This window comes from Dasypus novemcinctus, chromosome 23, assembly GCF_030445035.2.
Source record: "Dasypus novemcinctus isolate mDasNov1 chromosome 23, mDasNov1.1.hap2, whole genome shotgun sequence".
Classification (NCBI taxonomy): Eukaryota; Metazoa; Chordata; class Mammalia; order Cingulata; family Dasypodidae; genus Dasypus; species Dasypus novemcinctus.
This window is the reverse complement of record NC_080695.1, coordinates 55,909,453-55,917,964: the sequence shown is the minus strand read 5'-3', so window position 1 is coordinate 55,917,964 and position 8,512 is coordinate 55,909,453. Positions and strand designations below refer to the sequence as shown.

Sequence of the window (8,512 nt, the reverse complement as noted above, 5' to 3'; positions counted from 1 at the left end):
GCTGCACTTTCTTTTGTGCTGGGCGGCTCTCCTTATGGGGTGCACTACTTGCGCATGGGGTTCCCCTACGCAGAGACACCCCTGCATGGCAGGGCACTCCTTGCACGCATCAGCACTGCATATGGGCCAGATCCACATGGGTCAAGGAGGCCTGGGGTTTGAACTGTGGACCTCCCATGTGGTAGATGGATGCCCTAACCACTGGGCCAAGTCCAATTCCCTCTTAAAATTTTAATAGCAATATTTTCATCTTCTACCAAAGGAATCATGCACCCAAATAGCTATTATACCATTAAAACCCACTGAGAAAGCAAGAGGGACAATTTCTAATCAGAAAGCAGGAGGATAAAATAAAGATGAAATCCTAACGAGATAGGAAGACACAGACATCCAAATTTTTTTCTGGCTCAGAATGGTTTGTCCCAAGTGAAGAGGCTGTTGGGAGACACATGGACCTTTCCCATTTCTTTTTGGGCTCTCTCAAGCCAGGAAGGGGAAAGGCATGCTAGGTTGGTAGAGTTTCTGGGACCAAACACCTCCTAAGCTGCCAGTCCACCAATATAGAGACTTCCATATGAAGCAACAGTGGTGCAATAAGACTTAAGGGAAGTGAGGGAGTGTGCGGGGCTGCAGTCACGTTCACAAGTGACCCTAGGGTCCTGTGTTGGTAAAATGAACACAAAAGTTCCCATGTGCCTCACGATGGAAGAGGAGGAGGGAAACTGAGAGTCTGTCAGGACTTTCTGGAGAAGTAGCCAGGACGGGATGGGTTGTCCTGCTCTTGATGATAACCCCAGGAATCCTGTACTGGAATCAAGGATATCCAACTCTGGCAACCACCAATATGGGGTCAAGTCAGAAGCCTAGTCCTGATAAAATGAGAAGACAGATCAGCAGCCATGGGATTCTCCATCAGATCCCAGTCAGGTGACCAGTGCCTCGCTTCAGAGAACAGGGGAGCCAGAAATACATGGAAATCCAAGGTCCTCTTCTTCCCCTCTCCCCAATATCCAGAATCTATCTTGGGAATGACAGGGAGGAGAGTACGGAATTTGGAAAGCCCCCATCATCTGAAAGAGAACGTATTTCCTAGAGAAACTTGACATTATTGAACAGGACTACATTTAGCTTCCCTCATTCCCGCACCCCATCCAAAGGGATAAAGATACTCCTGAGGAATGTGACACTAGTTATAAAAGATAAAGAATCTGCACTTTCTTTGCACACCTTAGTGTAGTGTGAGCACACTTGCAATCCAATTACAGTTTTTAAGAGCTATTCTGAGATTTTTATCTGGCTTAATTCAGACTGGTGCCAAAGGCAGGCATTTCCTCAAAGGCACTACTCATTGGTGAAGCTGACTGGTGGGCCATGGAGACCCCAGGGGCATCCAGAAAAATGGATAAGGAAAAAAGTCTTCTCACTAATCTCCCTCTATCTCTGCCGTGAGCTGTGGGGCGGAATTGACAGCTCAATGACCACTTCTCTTCCTAGCCCCTGGCAGCTTAAATTGAAGGACCGCTTCCTGTTCCCCCTTCATTCTTCACAAGCCTTGAAAGTTAGAGCTATAGTATTTCTCTTGAGTTCGAGGGGAATTTAAGGTTACCTAATCTAAGCCTTTCCTCTCACAAGTGGGGAAACCGAGGCCTTTGTGCGGCAAGATGGTTTGGCTGCAGCCTCAAAGAATGTCGGTGGCAGAGGAAAGTTTGGCATTCATGCATGCCAGCCCCCGGTTCTGCGGCTAGTCTGCACATTTCCCAAGTCTCCCCACACATACAAGATCACATCCAAAGGAAGCACCATCAGGTCTACGAAGGAAGCCTCTCCCACCTGCGGACAGGAAGCTGAACCCTGAGGGTTTCTGGTCACTGGTAACTTTCTGATCTCTGAGACTCAGTGCTTTACATTTTTATCTTGAGCTTTTGTACATTTAAAAACTTGATTCTCCTAGAAGAGGAGACTGTGCAGCCACCCAGTTCTTGCAAAATTCCAAGAAAACACTGACATGTGGATGGCAGGATTCACAGTGTTCTCTGTCTTCTCTACCGGAATCCACAGGATGCCAAGAAGACAAATGCAGTTTTCTCCTCCACATTATTCCTCCTACAAATGCTAAGCATCTCCATCTGGGAGGCATTTAACATTTCAAGAAGCTATTGCTGATCTGTGGGAGGAATAGCCAAGTATCAACTGTGTTCCCCAAAATAACTCCCCTTATTGCTGTAGGAGCCATGAAGATCAAGCCCAGGCAAGAGGGGGAAAACAGTGTGTTTGCAGAGGCCCCAAAGTTAGAGGAGATCAGTTTCAGACCTTTTTCAGGGCACAAGTTCCACCTCTCTTCGGAAGTGTGGTTTGATAAAACTTCATACAGATTGCATTGCATCCTCTCCTAAGATGATATATTTCCAGAAAGAATTTCCTCATTGATGTTTCTCCAGATGATGGTCTCATGTTTCTTCCAACATTTTAAATTTATTCAGATGCTTACAGGAAATCACATGTATTTCCTGCTAAAGCCAGCATCCCATAAAATGTGATGGCAATGGGAGTATTTTAACTTAATAAAATCCAAGAGTGTGTCTCTTCCACTTCCCCTTTTGCTAATTTGGGGGAAAGAACCCTGGGATAACATCTCCAAGCTCCCCACCTTGCATCTATCCATTGGCCCACAATCTATTCAGTGTCCACTATTCAGTCATTGCTGGAGGGTACCCAGCAAAGAGCATCCATCACAGAGTGGCATCCCTGTGATGATATCTGTCATTACAGAGTGGATTGATTAATGGAGAGTATGTAAAATATGTCCACAGATAACGCTGCATCTGGGTAGGATGTGTTGGGAGATCATGATAGAGGACTAGAGGAATTGGCAGAATTGCTACCTGAGAAGCCCAGGGAGTCTTCGTGGAGTAATTGGCATTTGTCTTGGACCTTTGAGGAGGGAAGTTAGAATTTGAACATATGGGAGTGACTTGAAGGGCATCTCTGGTAGAGGGAGCAGCTTGAGCAAATGTAGTTCAAGGTTGAAACAGTGTCCTGTTTCATAAATGAGGTGTACTTCATTTATTCATTCTTTCCTTCCTTCCTTCATTGAAAGCAACACATTTTCTGAGTGCAGAGAATGTTCGAGGGCTCAGAGCTAGGCAGTGGACATATGGAGGCACATAAAGCATGACCTCAAAGAGATTTTGTCTGGCAGGTGAGTCATAGGGGTCAAGGAGAAAGTATAGGGTGACAAGAACAATCATTGAAGGGCCATAGGAGGCAGTGGGAGTTCACAGGAAGGGACCTTAACTCAAGGATGGCAGGTCAGGGGAGATTTCCTGCCAGAGGGGAGATGAGAGTCAAGTGAGCCAAAGGCGAAAGGAGAAGGGCGTTTAAACAAGCACCTGTTCAAACTCTGAGGTCAGGGGCTGGAGGGCAGCGTGCAAGGGACTGGAACTTGGTTACGGGGCTTGCATGTTTTTTCTTAGCATGGAGAGTCCCTTAAGCGATTCCTCTATTTATCCTACTGCAGTGCAAATAGCAAGGTGTCGATTTACACCACCCGGGAGAGTCCTGTTGGCAGCCCATCATGGGGGGGGAAGGTCTAGCTCTGAATATGTGCAAACTCCTGTCTGCCACTTGTTTGGCAGTATTCACAGCCCATTTTGTGCTGGTGGTTTTCTTAGCGTGCTGTGATGGTCGGAAGTCACCAATGAATTCATCAAGGGCAGGGACTAAGGCATCAGAGCGGCTAGCCCCGGGCTGAGACCCGCAGTAGATACTCAGTGGGTACTTGGCAACCTAGTGTTGGCGTGCGTGTATGTGTGCACAGGCGCAACGGGTGTCTAACCCTGTGGGGACTGAGCTACGGGCCTATTTTTATATTTGTTACAATTACCCAGCTTTTATTATTGTTATGATTCTTTATGTTTTCAACCCTTTGTCTCTTCTGTTTGAAAGACAGGGCGGGGCGGGGAGCCGCTGGGGCCGGGACGGCGCTGTGGCTGGAGATCTGTCGCCTGTCGCCTGGCGACGGCGCTCGGCAGCCGAGAGCATGGCTTTGAAGGGAACTGGGTGAGGCGCGCTGGCAGGAAGTCCGGTAAAGTGAATGCTGAGGACAGAAGAGTTTGATGACACAGACCCTTCAATTTCTTTGGCGTATACGTTATGAACCCTTTCTGGAGCATGTCTACAAGCTCTGCACACAAATGATCTGATAGTGAAGAGAAGATATTAACAGGGGATGTGAAAACCAGTCCTCCACGCACTGCTCCAAAGAAACAGCTGCCTTCTATTCCCAAAAACGCCTTGCCCATAACTAAGCCTACATCTCCTACCCCAGCAGCACAATCAACAAATGGCACACATGCTTCTTATGGACCCTTCTACCTGGAATATTCTCTTCTTGCAGAATTTACCTTGGTTGCGAAGCAGAAGTTACCTGGTGTCTATGTGCAGCCATCTTATCGCTCTGTATTAATGTGGTTTGGAGTAATATTCATCCAGCACAGACTTTATCAAGATGGTGTAGTTAAGTTTACAGTTTATATCCCTGATAACTACCCAGATGGTGACTATCCTCGCTTGGTGTTTGGTATTCCTGTCTTTCATCTGCTAGTTGATCTCTCCTCAGGTGAACTGGATGTGAAGAGAGCATCTGCAAAATGGAGGCGGAACCATAATCATATTTGGCAAGTATAATGTATGCAAGGAGAGTTTTCTACAAGACTGATAGAGCAAGCCCCCTAAACCCAGAGGCTGCAGTACTGTATGAAAAAGATGTTTAGCTCTTTAAAAGTAAAGCGGTTGACAGTGTTAAGGTGTACACTGCTCGTTTGGTTGACCAACCTAAAATAGAGGACCCCTGTGCAATTAGCCTTTCTCCATGGAATCCTTCTGTACATGATGAAGCCAGAGAGAAGATGCTGACTCAGAAAAAGAAGCCTGAAGACAGCACAATAAAAGTGTTCATGTTGCTGGCCTGTCATGGGTAAAGCCTGGCTCAGTACAACCTTTCAGTAAAGAAGAAAAAACAGTAGCAACTTAAGAGATGGTGAATCTGGTGCACCATGCACTTTCCTGCTGGACTCTGGCCTAATTAAAGCTGACCAATGAATGGCAAAGGATTGCCTGAAGAGTAAAACTTGTGTGAACAATGACTGATATCAGTGTTTTCCATGTATACTTAGGCTCTAATAGCAGGTTTTGGAAACCTCTCTTTAAGTATTGCATTACTTCTGTCAGAAGTGTCTTTAGGGTGGTTATCTAGTTCAGTACTCCAAATTGTCGGGGACCTTAAGGCTTAAGTATTTTTCTGAATATAATACTAAGGATAAGATGCACTCATTTAAACTAAAATAGAGTGGACAGAGTTCAACCCTATTTAATGGTTTTTACACCAGTGGTTTCAGCTGTACATACATTAAGATGTGTAGAGAGAGTAGGTTCCATAGCTCAGCACTTTTAAGTGGAAAATCATTTGAAACCTCAGTCTTCAGCCTATTGTCTTTACTTAGACAAATGAAAGGAAACCAGAACCTTTATTCATAGTTGATTTTTTTAAGCAAATTACTATATTTTTATGAGGAGGGAGAAAAAGAGTTTATGAAGTTAGATATTTAAATGATGAATGACTAATGTGCTTAGTAGAGACAAAATAAACCAATAAATGATCAAAAATTTTTTAAAAGGCAGTTTTTTTGTCTAGGGAGATACCTTTGGAAAGAAGTTTGTCCTTTTTTATAGGATATGTTTGTGTGTGGTCAGCATCCACGACTAGCCACCCAAGCCCCTGTCACCTGATGCTTTAAAAAGTACAAAAGCATTGATTTCAAGTTGGGGGAAATTTAGATATTTAAGAAATCACTGTGTATCATTTAAAGGGGAAAACATATTACTTTGTACCAAACATTTTTAAAGTATCGTTGAATATTTAAAAAGAAAGTAAATAGGTTGACATGTATCTTTTTAATCCTTCATCTCTGCACACATCAACATGTATTTTTTACAAAATCAAGATTGTATGGTTATGTACTCATTCGTACAATGCATTTAAAAATAATGTGAAAAGCATATAGACATTAGTTTTTTGTAAACATAATTTTTAAGAGCTGCATAGTGCCCTCCAAGAATATAAGCACAGTTGGGGAAGAGTGGAGTGGGTTGACTTGTGGCCCCCAAAAGATTTGTCCACCTGGAACCTCAGAATGTGGCTTCCTTTAGAATAAGGGTCTTTGCAGATATAACTGAGATAAGGCTCTTGAGATGAGACCATCCTGGATTATGGTAGGTGGGTCCTCAATCCAATGATGAGTGTCCTGATTAGAGCAGGAAAGGAGACACAGAGAGAGGAGAGATTAGAGTTACACAGCCCCAAGTCAAGGAATGCCAAGGATTGCTGCCAAAACCAGAAGCTCAGAGAGAGGCATGGAACCGATTCTCTCTCCAAGCCTCCAGAAGGAGCCAGCCCTGCCAGCACCTTGATTTTTCTCCTCTGGCTTTTAGAACAGTGAGAAAAAAAATTTCTGTTGTTTGAAGCCACCAAATTTGTGACAGGTTTTTATGGCAGCCCTAGGAAACTAATAGACATTAATCCAATAATTACATAAATAAACATGAACTTTCTGCTCTGATAAATACTGCAAAGGGGATGCTCCAGCTGTCTTAGTTTGCCAGGCTGCTATGGCAAATACTACACAACAGGAATTTTTTGGCTCCTGGTTTGAGAAGCTAGAAGGCTCATGTCCTGCTTGGGTTGGCAATGTTCGGGCTAGCCAGTAATTCTTGGGGTTCCTTGACTTGCCCTTTCTCTTCCAGCTTTCTACCAACTTTAGACTTCTGGCTCCTTCCCATGGCTCTCTCTCGCCAAAGTCTCCAGCGATAGGATTAAGACCCATCCTGATTCAATTGGCCACACCTTAAAATAACATTTTCAAAGAGTCCTAGTTAAGGTAGATTTATACCCAAAGGAATGGGATTGAGATTAAGAACATGTTTTTCTGGGATACAGAATCCAACCTACCATGAAAATTGAAAGAGCACACTACAGGGGATTTGACCTGGAAGTCAGGAAAGCTTCCACAAGGAGGTGATGACTGGGCTGAGATCTAAATGAAAATTACAGGTTATTGCAGGGCAGGGATTTGGGGTGGGCAGGGCCTTCCAGTAAAGACAAAAAATCAGCATGTGCAAAGTACCTGTAACAAGTAGCAGCAGCAAGACCTGTTTCTAACTAAGTTTTGCTGCTATTGGTATGTATTTAAATTGCATCTGGCAATTTTATGGAGCTCTTTTGTAGTTCTAATTATTTGTCAGTCCAGTTTCCTGGGTGTTCTGGGTCTACACATGTATTGTTTGCAACTAATAATCAGCGCACTCGTGGACTGAACCCTTGCCCTCTGCCAAGCACCTGCTCGTAGAAGCCTCACTGGTCCTCGTGGAGCAAGTATCACTGTCCCTTAGTGCAAACGAGGAAACCCACACTTGGACCAGCTAAGTGATTTGCCAAAAAGGGGCTCAATTGCTAGTGAGTGATCCAAATCTAGGTCTAGTGCTGATGCCTTCCAGTCTAGTATTTAATGTACCTCTTTGTTTTCCCTCTTGTCTTCAGTACCTAAACTGCTGAAAATCAAGGGTCCTTGGTTTGTCCAATACTTTAACGGGAGTGTTTTTGGTGCTTTGCAGTTCTTTGCAGTGTTGGTTTTAATATGTAGAGGTATTCTTTACTATGGAAGGGAAGTATTCCTCTAGTCCATGATTTTTGTGTTCATTTGTTTGTTTTTCAATCAGACATGGATGTTGAATTTCACAAAAACCCTTTAGTATCTGATTACGGTCTTCCTCCTTTGACCCCTTGATATGATCAATTATGTTAATAGATTTCTGAATATGAAGTGATTCCTAATATTAAATAATCTTTGAAGTTTGGAATGAAATCTACTTGGTCATGGTGAATTATTCATCTAAAGCATAGCTGAATTAGATTTGCTGGTATTTTATTTGGCATGTTTATGTCTATATCAATAAGTAAGATTGGACTAGAGCTTTTTTTTCTTTGGCTGTCTTTATCAGGTCTTAGCATCAGGCTTATACTAACTTCACTAAATAAATCAGGATACACTTTCCTCTTTTTATTTCTTTTTGAGTAGTTACATAGTGTATTGAGAATCTGTATAAAACACAGTTAGGAGATTAGATTGTGGAGCAGGATGGCAGCATTTTAATCCCATCTCTGTTACTTATCACTTGGGTGGCCTTTGGCCCATTAGCTCCTCTCTATCTTCTTCAATTTCTTCATTTGTGAGTGGGGATATTGATAGTATCTTCCTTGTAGTTTTGTTAAGACCATATTTAACCACTACTAGCTACATAGTAAGTGTTCAATAAATATTAGCTATTCTTCAAGTTACTATTTTTTTTATATTTGTGCTTATAGAGAAAACTGTGATCAGATTTATATATCAGCTGTATAAGTTATTCATTCAGTTTTCTAGATTATTGATTTATCGACCTTTCATTTCCTCCCTAT

The 8,512-nt window shown here is 43.0% G+C and overlaps 1 pseudogene; it reads left to right on the top strand.

Annotated features, from left to right (window-relative positions):
* Nucleotides 1–4,078: 4,078 nt before the first annotated feature.
* Nucleotides 4,079–5,141, top strand: LOC101414780 (AKT-interacting protein-like; annotated as a pseudogene).
* The last annotated feature ends 3,371 nt before the right edge of the window (nucleotides 5,142–8,512 follow it).